The 15,623-nt window shown below is 41.6% G+C and overlaps 1 long non-coding RNA gene across 1 annotated transcript in view; it reads left to right on the top strand.

Moving 5' to 3' along the window:
* Window positions 1-15,623, top strand: part of LOC115272134 — a 65,874-nt gene that overhangs the window by 35,873 nt on the left and 14,378 nt on the right. The window contains exon 3 of the long non-coding RNA XR_003900263.1: window positions 9,050-9,099. This is a non-coding gene — a long non-coding RNA (uncharacterized LOC115272134). The remainder of the gene's footprint in view (window positions 1-9,049; window positions 9,100-15,623) is intronic.

Below are 15,623 nucleotides of genomic sequence, written 5' to 3'. Positions count from 1 at the left end.
GTTTTAAAGTTAACACCCAGAGGGACCTGCGTGTCTCAGTCTGTTAAGCATCTGACTTCAGCTCAGGTCATGATCTCATGGTTTGTGGGTTCGAGCCCTGCTGTGAGCTCTATGCTGACAGCTCAGAGCTTGGAGCCTGCTTCAGATTCTGTGTCTCCCTCTGTCTCTGACCCTCCCCTGCTCACGCTCTGTCTTTCTGTGTGTGTGTGTGTCTCTCTCTCAAAAATAAATAAACATTAGGGGCGCCTGGTGGCTCAGTCGGTTGAGCATCCGGCTTCAGCCCAGGTCATGATCTCGTGGTCCATGGGTTCGGCCCTGCGTGAGGCTCTGTGCTGACAGCTCAGAGCCTGGAACATGTCTTCAGATTCTGTGTCTCCCTCTCTCTCTCTGACCCTCCCCTGCTCACGCTGTCTCTCTCTCTCTCTCTCTCTCTCAAAAATAAGTAAAACATTAAAAATTTTTTTAAATAAATTAATACATAAACATTAAAGAAATATTTAAAAAATAAAGTTACCACCCAAGTCAATATATACTATTGCTAACTTTCCCCCATAACCCCTCTCAAGCTCCTTAGAGATAACCACTATTGTGGCATTTATGAGAACTACTTCTCTGCTTTTTAAACAATTATTTAGCACCAAGTGTGCCTCTATGTAGAATATAGTTTACTTTTATATCTTGGAACTTTATATAAATCGAATTAATGTGTTGTTCTGTTGTATCCGGCTCCTTTTGCTCCATAATGTTTGTAAGGCTCCCCCGTGTTGTGTGGAGCTCTAGTCCATATTCATCACGGCATGATCATTGTGGCACAATATTTTTTATTTACTGAACTGTTACATGTACTGCTGATGGACATTGAGGGGCATTTCCACTCTGGGGATGTTGCTAACAGAGCTGCTGGGAGTGTTTGTGCACACACTTGAGAATTTGCTCAGCCTGCCTTCTTTGAAGTCACATGTGGGGAAGAGCACTGGGTGTTATATGGAAACCAACTTGACAATAAACTCTATGAAAAAAAGATTAGTCCTAGGTTTAATGGCAAAATGGACAGGATTTTTCATTTGTTCATTCATTCCATAAACATGAACTAAAAACTTCTGTTGGAGGGACAGCAAATATGTGACGCCGGCTGCCTCTCCTCCCGTCTGTGCTCAGAGCAGACATTACTGGTTCCCAGAGGAGTTCTCTCCTATAGAGTCTGAAGTGGCTTCGGAATCATTTGCAACGTGGTCCTCAAGGCAGCCACTCTTCAAGATCAGAGATGGGGGTGTGATGGGTAATTTTCTGTCTCAACCCAGACATGTGGTCAAATATTATTCCAGATGTTTCCATGAAGGTTTTTTATTTGGTTGAGATTATTTTTTAGTTGAGGTTTACTCAAAATCAGTAGTCTTTTTATTCCATAGACTTTAAGTAAAGTAGATTATCCTCCATAAAGTAGGAGGGCCTTATCCAATCAGTTGAAGGCCTTATGGAAGGAAGACTGATTTCTCCTGAGAAAGAAGGAATTCTGCCAGAAGGCTACCTTTGGATTCAAACTGCACCTCTTCGCTGGGCCTCCCAGCAATGGATCACCCATGCAGACTTTGAACTTGCTATTGTCTGCGATCATGCGAGCCAGTTCCTTAAAAATATAAACATCTCTCTCTCTCTCCCTCTCTCTCTCTCTCTCTCTCTCTCTCTCTCTCTCTCTCTCTCTCTCTCTTTCTCTGTCTCTCTCTCCCCCTCCTCCTGGTTCTGTTTCTCTGGAGAACCCTGACTAATACGGGTGGCATGATACTGACAGAGGATTATCTGATGGCAAAGGAACAGAAAGCCTCTCAAACTAATTTAAGTAAAAGGGATTTATTCTTGATAGAATAGAAACCCTTAGAATTAAGCATCAGGGAATACTTTTAATATTTAGTATTACCCTCCTCAATATCAAACAAGTATTGTACTATTTTTATCTGAGATATTTTCCTAAGTAAGAATGTGAGTGTAGGGGTGCCTGGCTGACTCAATTGGTAGAGCATGCAACTCCTGATCTCGGGTTCATAAGATCAAGCCCCACATTGGGGAGATTATTTAAATAAATAAAACTTTTTTAAAAACATGGTGAGTGTATATACAGTTTCTCCCAAGTTTCTGAGTGTCATCAGATGCTCTCAGCCAATGAGATCTGGAGTAAAGAAACAATTCTGACTTTTCTCAGCCGGTGAGCATCAATGGGTAGTACTGTGGCTGCTTCCAGCCAATAAGCTGAGCTATTCTTTTTTTTTTTTTTTAATGTTTTTAATTTATTTTTTGATAAAGAGAGACAGCATGAGCAGGGGAGGGTCAGAGAGAGAGGGAGATACAGAATCTGAAGCAGGCTCCAGGCTCTGAGCTAGCTGTCAGCACAGAGCCTGACACGGGGCTCAAACCCACGAACTGTGAGATCATGACCTGAGCCGAAGCCAGACGCTCAACCAACTGAGCCACCCAGGCACCCCTAAGCTGAGCTCTTTACTACAGTACAGAATATGTATATGTTTTTTTTTCTGCCCTAGCCTCCCTTTGTGCCATCACTTTCGTATTCTGGTAAACAACTATGACCCAGGCTGGCTGACCGAAAGGGTCTAGGTAATGATATGGGACCTACTGCAAAGGAATAAAAGAGAGAGTGTTGTGTTAGATGTTAGAATACAGATTTTCCAGAAGCTGTAGACCCTCCAAGTCATTGGATAAAGAAGCAGAGAGTTTAGCTCAGCAGATAAGTAGAGATATAGGTAGAATTCCTTTGACTTATAGAAGTCTTCATGACAGGTCATTGAAGCTCAGAAGGATGGACCAACAAATATATGAATGGGAGCAGGAAGAAATGATGGAAGAGAGGAGAATGGAAGACCAGTGGCCAGCTGCAAAGCCTGTGTCATATCTCTATGGAGACTGTGCCACGTGGGCCTCTTAAGGCTGCTAAATAGAAAGGGCGACAGCCAGACTTCTGCTGTGTGTCTGTGACTGTGCTGTCTGTGCTCTCTGCTTCTCCTCCTTCTCTACCAGCTTCCCTACCGCATTCTCCTCTCTGGAGACCAGCCGCCTCTGTAAGGCTCTTGACTCCCACCGCTCCATCACTTATGCGTGGTTTGGCTTTGGGTGATTGTCGCAGGTGTTGTTGATGTCCTGCCCATGTTTTCTGGCCCATCCTGGAGTCCACACGCAGTAGAGGTGCACCATTTTTCATGGATGGGCAACTCCCTGCCTCAAGCATCCACATCTTTGTGCTTCTCAAAGAGTGTTGTCTTGTACCAGAAAGCTTGCTGGGCTGCAGGAATGTGCAACCCTAAACAGTGGACATCAGGAGTCACTGCATAAAAGCCCCCAGCCTTCTGGTTCTCAGTGGGACAGCTGTGAAGCGTGTCCCTCATGGTTTCTCAGGGCATATCAAGAGGGATTAAACTACAGTGTCCCATGGTCACAACTTGCTTGTTAATACACCTCATATTGGCTTTTCTTCCTTCTCTGCCTCACTTTCCCCACCCTCCTTTGTATTTCCTTGAATGACCTCCCAAATAAACTTCCTGTACCAAAGTTCTTGCCTCAAGGTTGAATTTTGGAGGTCACAGTTTTATGAGACTTTCCAGTGCCATACTTTCTGACTCCTAGCCCTGACTCTTTTTTTTTTTTTAAGCACGCTTCATGCTGGGCATGAAGCCCAGGATAGGGCTTGAATTCATGGCCGTGAGATCAAGACCTGAACTGAGGTCAAGAGTTGGACATTTAGGGACGCCTGGGTAGCTCAGTCAGTTGAGGGCCCAACTCTTGATTTTTGCTCAGGTCATGATATCTCGGTTCATGGGATTGAGCCCCGCGACAGGCTCTGCACCGACAGTGTGGATCCTGCTTAGGATTCTCTTTCCCTCATTCTCTGCCCCTCCCTCATTCTCTCTTGTTCTCAAAATAAATAGATAAACTTAAAAGTCAGATGCTTAGCCAACTGAGCCATCCTGGCACCCATCTTACACGCTTTAGTTCAAAGTTTTGTAAACAAATCTGACTTGTCCAGATCAAGGGTGACACATGTGTTCCTGGTTCACTTAGCTATTGGATGGGGGGGGGGGGCAGTGGGCTTAGTGTTATTTAGAACATGAATGATAATTCTTGAACATATGACTTATTCATGCCAGGTGTTGTGCTGGACAGTGGGGCACAGAGAACAAAACCTAGTCTCTGTCCTTAAAGAATTCTAGTTGGGAAGTAGACTTATATCACCAAACAGTGATATAACACAACAGTGGGTGGGGGGAAGAGTAACAAATGTTATGGAAGTAAGATAATTACAGGTTGAAGCATTAAAGGATAGGTAGAAGGTCACAGGCGAAAGGGATTAGAGAGGATTTTCCAAGAAGAGGGCAAGGTATGGAGCAATGAGAACACAGACTGCTCCCCGGCTACCAGGGTCTTACCTTAGCAACTTCTCTTTGTGTTTTGTTTTCTTCCTAAGCAGAATGATGAGGCATCACGGGACAACCCCAGATGCTCTGAGTTCAAGCCTTCTGTTATTTTCCACATCAATGGAGAAGGTGTCCACATGTTTTGAAGCCAGGGAACATATTACTTTACAGTAGAGGGAGAAAAGTTTTAGAGGATGGTAGAAAATGGAAAATGGAGCATAGAGCCAGTGATAAGCAGTCAGTTTTAGATGGTTCATGGTAACTGTTCCTGGAGTCACCAGGAGTAATACTTATAGCCAGATAAGTTCATGCCTTCTTAAGTTTTTTTATGTTTAATTTTGAGACAGAGACAGAGACACAGTGTGAGATGGGGAGTGGCAGAGAAAGAGGGAGGGAAATACAGAATTTGAAGCAGGCTCCAGGCTCTGAGGTGTCAGCATAGAACCCAATGTGGGGCTCAAACCCACTAACTGTGAGATCATGACCTGAGCCAAAGTTAGACATTTATCAACTAAGCCACCCAGGCACCCCTATAATCAGATAAGTTGATGCTTTGGATGAGTGTCTATGGCTCTCCTGCTTCTGGAAAGTCAAATTGCCTGTCTTCTGCAGACCTGTAAGAAACTCTTTACATGGAAGAGACCTGACAGTGAGGATGACATTGAAAATATTTAACCACCATACTGTAGATTCTAAACCAGCCAGATGACAAGCTCCATAGACATCAGGATGGTTGGACAATTGTGTGCAGGCTGAAGCCCAGCCCTGTCCTGGGGACCATCAAACCTGCCACCTGTTTGGAAGAAGAGCTTGAAGGACTTACCTGAGACCATGTGGTGACAAGGCTAGGAGTGGGACCCGGGTCTCCTGCATTCACCCTCCAATCCTCTCCACTGTACCCCCTGGCCTCAAGGCCTAAGGGAGACAGGTGGAGGCCCTACTGGTTTATCCTAGACTTGACTCCTACCCAAGGCTGCCCATGGGCAGGGTGTCTGATTCTCTAGAGATCCCAAGTGGGGAAAGTTTTTGTACCTCTTCTCTGAAAATTACGGGTCTTACACTGCTTGTGCTAGTGTTGAAAATTCTTTATCTACTGGTAAATAAACATCTACCATTTATGTAATTACAAGCATAATTTATTTGCGAATATAATATGTTACATAAGATATGGCAAAGGATGCAGGGAAATAACACATTATTTAATGATTATTTTTTTTTGAGAGAAAGAGCACAAGCAGGGGAGGGGCAGAGAAAGAGAGGGACAGACAGAGGATCCAAAGTGGGCTTCATGCTGATAGCAGAGAGCCTGATGCAGGGCTCAAACTCATGGTCCACAAGATCATGACTTAAGCTAAAGTCAGACACAACTGACTGAGCCACTCAGGCGCCCCTGGGAAATAGTTATTTTTAAAGTTGCTTATCAGACTTGCATGATGAGCACCAGGTGTTGTATGTAAGCAGTGAATCATGGGAATCTACCCTCCAAAGCAGGAGCACACTGTATACACTGTACATTAGCCAACATGACAATAAATTATATTAAAAATAAATAGATAAGTAAATAAAAGTTGCCTAACAGATGTGCGATATGTCACTATTATTTTCCTTAAATCCACCTAATTCTGACTCCAAGTCCCCATCCTGCCAGGCTTGTGAGAAAGATAACTATCCACCTGCCTCTTTCCAATCCACAGGCTTGTACAGAAGTCCAGAGATCTTATGCAACACCAGGGCTCTGCCTTATAATTATTATTCATTTGTTCAACAAATATTTATTGAACACCTACTACCTGTGAAGCCTGCCTTGGGGCTGATAAGTAGTGATGTATGAAAGAGATTAAATCCTTGCCCTCTCTGTTCAGCCTGAGTCGTACTCTTTTCCTTACCTGGGGCCCAGGGGGCATTCCTTGGCTATGCTGGGATTGGGCCTTGCTCATGCAGCCTCTCCCCACTAGATGCTGCCTATCTAGGCACTGCCAAGAAGCAGGGGAAAGATGCCCATCTGAGATGATTCTGCACTTTTTCCTCAAGGGAACCTCTTCTCCTAGACTCTGCTTCTCAAAGGCATCCTCCCTGGGCCCTCTCTCTCCAGACCACCCTTCAGCATGCTTCAAGGCACAAAACTTTTTTAAAAAACATAAATGTTATGTTTATTTCTTGTTATAATACACATATCAGAATATTCAAAACAAAATTTCCCATCTTAACCATTTTTTAGGTGTTTGGTGGCACCAAGTACCAAAGTGCATTTAACCACAAGAGGCTGCATCTGATTTTTAGCTTGGCTCAAATTATCCGGGCAAACCATTGCAAAGCCTGGAAGTTAGCTTGAATGAAGGGAAAGGGAACCAGTGTAATATTTCAGACAACCAACCTGACATGTAAACATCCTAACTGTCAAACCAAGTTACAGTGCTGACTTGTCCATGCTGAACTTTATACCACATTCTCCCTTATATACATTTGGCCAACACATGTGTGTAAGTGTGTGTGCGTGTGTGTGTGTGTGCACAGTGCATGTGTCTCTCAGCTGGGCCTCAAAAGACTCTCGAAGGACTCAGTGGTTCTGTCTGTTATCAAATCACTTTCCATTCAGAGACCTGCTGCTTCTTCCTGATCTCCTGAGTAGGAGATCAACCTCCACAGCACTTCAAATTAATGCCTTCTGCCAGCCAGCTGTGAAAGTCCCCCATAAACCCAGCTTGCTGGGTAAAGTATTATCTGATCAAGTCTTAAGGATGATTTGGGGATATCTACATTGTAACTGGGGACACTGAAGACTAGAAAGCTCTCAAGACACAAAAGAATGGATCCGTAAGGATGGAATTTCATTCATTTTGACAGGACACTATTTTTCGATGGAGGAATGGTTTTGCTCACTCTCTTATAAGGGAAATCGTGTGATTTTCACATGTTTATCCAGCAGTTAAAAAGGGATGGGGTGGTTTGCAGCGCTCTTACTTGGCCATCTCATCTTCTGCAAATGCTATAAACCATGGACTCTGATTTCCAACTTCTCCCTGAGTTCTATTTCTTAAATCCAACTTCCCGCTGGATACTTCCACCAGGATATACTCATGGAATCTTAAATTCAATATATATACAACCAAAACACCTTTTCCTGGTGTTTCTATTTCTGTTAGTGGGGTTTTTCTCCCTGTCCTTTGTGTTTACAATCTTCAAATGATCTCTGGGTCTTTCCGTTCCCTTGCTTCCTATATCTGGATAATTAGAATATTCTAAAGATAGGATCTCTCAATCCATCCCTTCATTTCCATCCCCACCACCAGCCCCCTCATCCCGGCTCTCTTGAGCTCTTACTTGGACTATTACAGTATCTTCGAAATTGGTTTCTTCACATTGGTGTCTGATCACTCTGACGATGGTCTAGATCAATCTTCCTGGTTATGTTTTCAATCATATTACTCGATGGTGAGGACTGAATTTTATTCCTTTTAATATCCCAGTGCCTTTACATAGTATAGGTACATAGCAGGTATCCAATAAAGTCTGGATTGAATTTATGTTGTTTTTCTACTAAAAATGTTTCAGTAGCTTTCCATTCCCTATGAATGAAGTTCAGAGCCCTCCATTTAATGGAATGAGTTATCATTTAATTAAACTAACTGCTTTTCTGCAAATACTCACTTTACTCTAATACCCATACTTTTGGTGCTTTCTCTTCCATCTGGAATGCACATCTATTAAAACTGTGGTCATTCTTCTTTATCTTTTTTATATCAAAAATTTTTAATGATAAGCATATATTACTTTGTAATATAAAAAGCTCTCAACATTTTACATTTACTATGTTTGAAATATTTCATGATAAAATGTGTTTGAATCCTCCCCATGTGGACTATTATTTACACATTTAAAATATTAGTTATGGGTGTTTATTATATGCTATTGTTTTCTTTTTTAATTAATTAATTTTTTAAATTTTTGAATATTTATTTTTGAGAGAGTGAGTGGGGAGAGGCAGAGAGAGAGGGAGACACAGAATCTGAAGCAGGCTTCAGGCTCTGAACTGTCAGCACAGAGCCCGATGCAGAGCTCAAACCCACGAATCAACCAGATCATGACCTGAGCTGAAGTCAGACATTAAACAGACTGAGCCACCCAGGCACCCCAGTTTATTTATTTATTTTGCAAGAGCACAAGTGTGAGCTGAGGAGGGACAGAGAGAGAATCAAAAGCAGGCTCCATGCACTGCCAGTGTGGAGCCTGACATGGGGGTCAATATCATGAACGACGAGATCATGACCTGAACTGAAATCAAGAGTATGACACTTAACTAACTGAACCACTTGGGTACCCCATATGTTATTTTTTTTTTACATTTTTTGTGCTTGAGATTTTCATAATAAAAATTTTAAAGATACTTACTGAGTCTGTATAAGAACATAAGAATATTTATAATTTTAGGTGGATAAAAAAGCATGTAGTAATTGTTAGTGATGTTCACTGACAGTTCCCATTCTCCTTCCTAAGCACTTCCTTGGAGTTATGTGTGGCCCTATGACTTGCTTTGGTCAAGTAGGTGTGATGGGAATAATGTGTGTAATTTCTAGATGGAAGCCCTGAACAGCCACAGTATGACTGACCATATTTGTGTCCCCCTGTTACAGGATCTGACAATGTTCCAGATGGTCAAAACTCCATCAACCCGAGTCCCTGAGTAAGTATGACATGGAGCAGAGGCTCTGTTGACCTGAGATGGACGTGTAGAATAAGTGGTAAAGAAAGCTTTGTTTTTCTAAGCCACTGATGTTTGGGGATTGTTTGTTGCTGCATTATAAGATAGCTAATTCTGACTGATACAAAGCAGGATGTAGCTTCAGGCATTGTAGCAACCAGGTACTCTGAAGGCCTTATAACTACAAAAGAACAGAATCATTTTTTTTTAATTTTTGAAAAAGAGACAAGTGCAAGCAAGGGAGGAGCAGAAAGAAGGTGAGACACAGAATCTGAAGCAGGCTCCAGGCTCTGAGCTGTCAACACAGAGCCGGACAAAGGCTCGAACCCACAAACCATGAGATCATGACCTGAGCTGAAGTCAGGCACTCAACCCATGGAGCCACCCAGGCATCCCAGAATTGAATCATTTTTTAAATGCATTGCTGGGCATGTCAGTAGTGAGTGAATTGTCCAAGGGCAGCTCTTCTCCCAAAAAGTGCATTAAAACCAGAACTGGGAGTCAGAGTGCTAGGAAAATAAGAAAATTGGGTTGTCCTGAGAGCCCATGCAAATTAGTAGCACTGTCAGAAGCTCTAAAGCATCAGAAGATGGGGAAGCCAAGAATCTGAGACTTCTGCATTAGGCCAGGACACTCCAAAAAGAACAGAAGGTCTCAGGTTGGTATTTTCCCTCTACCTCCCAACAAAAGCAGAAACAAAGCGTCACAGTAGGAAGGCCATTAAGATCCATCTTTGAGTTCAAATCTAAGATCACAAAGCACAGAAGGAGGCAATCTACTGAGTGAGAGTCAGCAGAAGAACAAACATCCAATCTGACCCCAAGAACTTTGAATATTGAAATTCTCAGATATAGGATATATTTTTTAATTTACAAAAGTGACCAAAGCAATGACTAAGTGCTAAACACCACTGCAAAAAGTTTTTTTAATTTTAACTTATTTAATTGTCATAACAGTTCTATGAAGCAAGTACTAATATCATCCCCATTTGATTTATTTTTTTAATAATAGTACTTTGTTATGTTTATTTATTTATTTATTTATTTTTGAGAGAGAAACAAAGATAGCACAAGCAGGGGAGGGGTAGGGAGTGAGGGGACAGACGATGCAAAATGGGCTCTGTGCTGACAGCAGAAAGCCTGATGTGAGGTTCGAACTTCTGAGCTGTGATTTCATGACCTAAGCCAAAGTTGAGCACTTAAGGAACTGAGCCACCCAGATGCCCCAGTCACCCCCATTTTATAAATGAAAAAGCTGAGGTACAGAGAGATTAAGTAAATTGTCCCAGGTCAGGATTTCTTAAATGGTAATGCTATGATTTGGACTTAGGTAGTTTGATCCTAGAGTTTACACTCTTCACCACCACATTTTGCTGCCTTTCTAACATAGAATCAGAGCATATGAAGAATTTAAAGAAATAAGGGGGGAAATACCAAAGATAAGCAACAAAAGACCCTGAGGGATGACCAGGTAGATTTGAAGAATAATAATAAAAGAACCCATAGAAAAAGAAATAAAATGGTTGAAAGTAAACATGAGAACATGTTAAATATCTGAAGAGGTATTAGTGAACTGAAGAATTATCTGCAGAAAACATCCAGAATGTGGCATGGGAAAAAAGAGAATGGAAAGTATGAACAGGAAGGTTAAAGATATGGAAGAGAAAATGGAAAGTTCTAATACACACTTAATTGGAGTTTCGGAAGGTTAGGAAAGAGAAAATGGAAGTAATAGTAGCAAAGAATTTTTCAGAACTCATGAAAAGACCTAAATCCAGACATTTAAGAAACAGCATATCCTTAGCAGGATAATTTAAGAAGTTTATGTCTTAAGCATGTTTATGGGGAAACTGGAGAACACCAAAGACAATGAGAAAATCTCAAAAGCAGCTTGGGAGAAAAGAAACATCATCTACACAGGACCGACACAGACTGTTAATGGACTTACCAATGACAACAGTAAATGCAAGGAGACAGTGGAATAATATCTTCAAAGTGTTGAAAGGAAATAACTGTCCACTGTATATTCAGAAAAGCTATATTTCATGAATGATAATAAAATGAAGACATTTTCAGATGAACAAAATCTAGCAGAACTTTACTAAAGGAACTCGCCTTATACCCATCCTTTAAGATCCATCTCAAAAGTTGTTTCTTGCGTTGTTTCTTGCGTTGGTGGTATAGTGTGGTGCGTGCAGCTGCCTTTCAAGTGTTATTTCTTCCATGGAGCTCTGGCCTGATTCGCCTCTTTTGAATTTTAGTAGCATTTTATTTGTTCCTTTCTCATGATGCTTATCAAATTCACAGACCGAGATTATAGGTGCCTTTTCTTAACACTCCACCACCAATGCCACCACTGCTCTTACCCTCTCTCATTAAAGGCCCCTGGAACACTTTGGTGTCTAACTTACCTTAACTTTCTGTATAATTCCTATCATAATACATACATGCAGTAGGTGTTTAATAAGTATTTGTTGAAGCCCACTGGTTAGTCTTCTGCATTTTGTAAACTACCAATTTATAAAGGTGTTCCCTCAAAGAGGGTGTTATGGTTAAACCCTCTTCAAAAATTCTGCATAGAGTACCATATCTCCACCTGGAGATCCATGATTTAACCTGTTTTACTCACCAGTTCCCCAAATTATTTGATTATAGAACAACTTCTTTTGCCCTTTAATCCATGAATATTGCAAGAGACTGGTGTTTCTAAGAACTACAGAAGACAATGACTTATTTGAGTGTCCAAGCCAGAGAGTCAACATTTTGGATCCTAGCTCCATTAACAACTAACCACATAATTAGGTTTTATTTATTTTTGTGAGCGCAAGTGGGGAAGGGACAGTGAGAGGGGGACAGATGGTCTGAAGTAGGCTCTGTGTTGACAGCAGCAAGCCTAATGTGGGGCTCAAACTCACAGACCATGAGATCCTAACCTGAGCTAGAGTTAGACATTCAACTGACTGAACCACTCAGGTGCCCATCACATAATTAATTTTAAGTCATGTGTCCCCTGGCTCCTTATTTGTGACATATCACAAGCAGGCAGCCCCTTCAAACTCTCAAGTTCCATAATTAAACGGCATTGCCTCTTCCAGTCAATCAGTGAATCATTCTACACATATTAAATTCCTCCTGTGTGGCAGTGTGCAAAATGCTGGGCATATTATGGTGAGTAGATTGGCATGCACTTATTTTGTTCCCAGTTGAGAATGATTTTCTAGAGTGATTGGAAAACCGTTCTTTGACTTCCAGAGTCAAAATTCTTCTGGTTAAAAATTGAGCATTTACAGCATCACTCATCATAAGGGAAATACAAATCAAAACCACACTGAGATACCACCTCACACCAGTCAGAGTCACTAAAATGAACAAATCAGGAAAACATAGATGCTGGTGAGGATGTGGAGAAACAGGCACCCTCCTACACTGTTGGTGGGAATGTAAACTGGTACAGCCGCCCTGGAAAACAGTGTGGAGGCTCCTCAAAAAACTATCGTTAGGACTCCCCTATGACCCAGCAATAGCACTGCTAGGGATTTACCCAAAGGATACAGAAGTGCTGATGCATAGGAGCACATGGACCCCAATGTTCATAGCGGCACTTTCTGCAATAGCCAAATCATGGAAAGAGCCTAAATGTCCGTCAACTGATGAATGGATCAAGAAGATGTGGTACATATATATATATATATATATACAATGGAGTATTACATGGCAATGAGAAAGAATGAAATATGGCCATTTGTAAGAAAGTGGATGGACCTCAAGGGTGTCATGCTAAGCGAAATAAGTCAGGCAGAGAAGGACAGATACCATATGTTTGCACTCATAGGTCTAACAGGACAAACCTAACAGAGGACCATAGGGAGAGGAAAGGGAAGAGAGAGCTGGGGAGAGTGAGGGATACAAATCATGAAAAACTATTGAATACTGAAAACGAACCATGGACTGAAGTGGGGGGAAGGGGGAAGGGGGTGATAGTCATGGTGGGGGGCACTTGTGGGGGAGAAGCCCTGGTGTATTATGGAAACCAATTTGAAAATAAATTATTTAAAAAATTGAGCATTTACTGTCTCATTTATTATGTGTAACAGGTTGTGGAATGAATGTTTAAAAATCTAAATTTATGGTCTATCTAGGCTTATGATTCTATTTTACCCAAAAGTTACATTGTAAGAATTAAAACTTTAACATCATCGGGATGCTTGGGTAGCTCAGTTGGTTGAGCATCAGTTCAGGTCATGATCTCATAGTTCGTGGGTTTGAACCCTGCATTAGGCTCACTGCTGTCAGTGTGGAGCCGGCTTTGGATCCTCTGTCCCCCTCTCTCTCTGCCCCTCCCCCACTCTCTGTCTCTCTCAAAAATAAAGACGCTTAAAAAAAATTAACATGATCACTTAAATTTCTTTACATTTTCATCTATAACTCTAAGTTTGCATCTTTAACTGTCTTTGTTGAAGTTCAGTCTTCTGTAGTTTACAAGGGAAATTCTAGTGCTATGGTATCTACTAAACACTATTGTGTATAGACACTGCTCTAAGCATTTCACATGTATTATCTCACTTCTTAATCCTTACAACAACCACAAGAGCCAAGTACTATTCCCGTCTTACAGAGGCTCCATGACTTGCTCAGAGTCATACAGCTGGTGAAGCTGGGCTTTGACCCAATGCTGTATGGATCCAGAGTTTGTGCCCTGAAGTCTAATATTAAACAACTACCACTATTCTCAGATATAGTCCAGAAGGTTTTCTGCTGGGAATTTAAGGGTTAACATCTCTGAAGAGCTGAACAATCATGTGAGATTTTTAAATGTCTAACTCCAGCCAGGTAGTATAGTGAAGAGGGTAATGAAAAATTAAAAGCTTTTTTTTTCTTGGCTAGGCACTAATCTTTGTGGTTATGAATATATCCATGCGCCAGAGAATTGCACTTTAGATAATAAGTTAACATAAAATTGGTGGTACAGTTCAAACCTGACAGCTCTGTGTGTCTGATATGTTCTCTGAAAGTAACTTTAAAGATAAGACTTTACTCTCAAATCTGAAATACGTTCTTTAAACATTTCCAACACCATATGGTATTTATGGAATTGTTTCAATTATATGGAGAAAAACCAAAGTGCTAGGAGTAGAGGAATATTTTCATCATAAAATATTGTATTGTCAGGAAAGAAGCAAAATATAATAAAAGAAATGTGAACCAAGCAATGTCAGTGAGAATTCTTGGCATTTAATTTTAGAAGCCATCTTGCATGGAAATGAATAAAATATAAACACAGGACTTTATCTAGGATATGGCAAGAAACTTCAAGATTGTAATGTGCATTAAGATAACATTCCAAACCTATCCTTTCAAGTTTTCAGCCAAGAATTTGTTTTTACAATTTCTTTGCAGTTGGCAAACGGCTAGACTCTACTTGAGATATCAGTTTTCATGCTTATGGTCCCAATCCCATTGTGTGTAACTATTAACTTACTGTATGACCTTGACAAACTCACTCCCTCCACCTCAACCCAAATGAAGGAGGTGGATCTTGTAGGCCCCTTCTGATTTTAAAATTCTGTGGTTCTAGCCTATGGATTATGATATAAACGCCATAAAAAGTGCTTGCTAAAGGGATTGGATTCTGAAAATTTGGGCTACTTAAGCATCTTTAAGCAATCAACCTTGGAGCCAGTTATAAGGAGACTATAAAGCATGGCAGCCAGGGCCTGTCAGTGATTTACTTGGTTCTCATGCTGATTAGCAGCTACTGTACTTGTTTCAAAGTATCAAGCACCTTCTGTAGTTCATAGAGACAGTCTGTTCATGTGCTTCCTTGGCTCCCCGACACGAGTAGGGTCTGAGAGATTCTGGGCAAAAGAAAAAGTGATCACAACTGCCATGGTCCATGAGAAGACCTTGAACACTCTCCTAAGCTGAGGAACGTGTAGACCCTGTGGTATACTGCCAAGATTCTCCCTCGAGACTGAGGTGCCTACTCCTCTAGGTTCTTTGAGTGGTGACAAAGCTGCTGACCCTTCTTTAGCTCAGACCCCCTCAGGAGATAGCCTCTGGATAAAGAGAGCTGCTTTGCCCAAAGCCACCCAACTTTCAGGCCAACGTACATCTAAGTCCTCCAGATTCCATGAAGAGGCAGGTTAATGGCGAACCCTGTGCCCCAGTGGAGTCCAACTCTAAGGGGTCACATCAGTGCCTGAGCTCCCACAGTGTGGGCGGAGGTCTTTATTGCAACATTGGCGGCATGGCAGTGTAGCTTCTCCCGTGACCCACAGATGTCGCCCCCGCCCCCCACCAGCACTCTTCAGTTAACTTCCTGCCCTGGAGATCTCTTTCTCAGAGTCCACTTCTGGGGATCCAGACCTGCCACAGAAATGCATGGACCTGAGTTCGAATTGGGGCTTTGCTTATTTCAACGCTGAGTCTAGGGGTAAGTTTCTTCTTTAGTAAAATGGAAATAATAACGACTATTTCACAGCATTGCTTACTCTAAGGAAATGAGTC

The sequence above is a fragment of the Suricata suricatta genome, chromosome 11 (genome assembly GCF_006229205.1).
Source record: "Suricata suricatta isolate VVHF042 chromosome 11, meerkat_22Aug2017_6uvM2_HiC, whole genome shotgun sequence".
Classification (NCBI taxonomy): domain Eukaryota; kingdom Metazoa; phylum Chordata; class Mammalia; order Carnivora; family Herpestidae; genus Suricata; species Suricata suricatta.
Note: the sequence above shows the minus strand (reverse complement) of the source record. Positions and strands in the feature narration are given on the sequence as shown.